Below are 1,472 nucleotides of genomic sequence, written 5' to 3'. Positions count from 1 at the left end.
GTCACAAAATTTAAAAATTGGTACCTATGGATAGCCCTCGGCCCTACCTAATACACCGTGTCCATAACAATGTGGTAATTAAATATTTACTGGGCGTTAGGGTCGGTCTTAGTAAATTGCTATATAAAGTCTATATAAAATTTTACGAATTTAAAAAAAAAATTCCTACCGTCAAAAATAGCGACGCCTAGACCACCACACCTGTTCTGACGTTAAATCCTACTTGCACACACGTGTGGGAATAGATTAGATATCATCTAGAGATAGAATTCCTAATTATTTAATTAAAATAGAGACTCTAGATTTAATAGTTGTGTCATAGTTACATTAAGTCGAATTAGCGAAGCGGAGGCGGGAACTAGATTCTAGATCTAACACTTCGATTGCGATGAAAAAAAAATAGCTTTATTTTAAGGCCGACAAGGCAAATACGGTTTAATTAATATTAAAGAAATAAGTCCGAACACCTACCTTAAGCGAATCATCTACACAACACATGACTAGAAATAATACACGTCCACACGAAGAGCGATTGAAACGGTGACTGCAACGGTGAAAACTTGTACGACGGAAACATGGCGCCTAGGTTATGCCTACTTCCGGTCTGATGAAAATTTTTAATTCATTTTAAATTTTGCGCTCTATTTCGTCCGCGCTTGTCCACTTAAACTCTACAGAAAAGATAGTCTATATAAAAATAATTCCTAGAAGACAATTTTATGAGAGATCACCCACATTTATTTACCCTGCCTGTCTACCTTAGGGTTAGAGTTTGAATTTTTCTAGATTCAAGCCAAATATGCCGTGTCGATTAAACGACGACGTACATAACAGAGCGAAGACAATGAATGGTTCCTTAATTAACTATAATTACGGTCCTAATACAACTACAATTCACCATAGTACTAATATGTATGTGTATTGTTGTTTTGGGAGTTCTGTCATTACATTTTAAATTATAAAAAAAACGGGTTTACGATACACTTCATTACGCCGCCGATCGTGGTTTTAGATTTAAATTTGGTCGGATTCGGTTTATTATTAATTTATATAATACTTTATACATACTTTAATTCATTAAATACATTTATCTATGTATTTATTTCATTAGTTAAGTATTTGTTTAACTAAAAATTATCAATTTAAGGCATAACAATTACAGAAAACGATTGTATTTGAGATAAGTCTTATCGAACCATTTAGTAGCTGGGTCGGTTTATTATTAATTTATCTAATACTTTATACATACTTTCACTCATTAATTACATGTATATATGCATTCATTAAATCATTTAAGTATTTATTTCATCAAAAAGTATCGATTGAAGGCATAACACTGATAGAAAACGATTGTATTTGAGATAAGTCTTATCGAACCATTTAGTAGCTGGTTCGCGGGTCGGTTTTATTCCTTAACTCTAGATTTAAGTCTATCGTGTTTAATTTCAATTTAATTTATCACAACTTTTAGA

Source organism: Physella acuta, unplaced genomic scaffold, assembly GCF_028476545.2.
Source record: "Physella acuta isolate Inbredline_101_S28 unplaced genomic scaffold, ASM2847654v3 ptg002836l, whole genome shotgun sequence".
Classification (NCBI taxonomy): domain Eukaryota; kingdom Metazoa; phylum Mollusca; class Gastropoda; family Physidae; genus Physella; species Physella acuta.
This window is presented reverse-complemented; position numbering follows the sequence as displayed.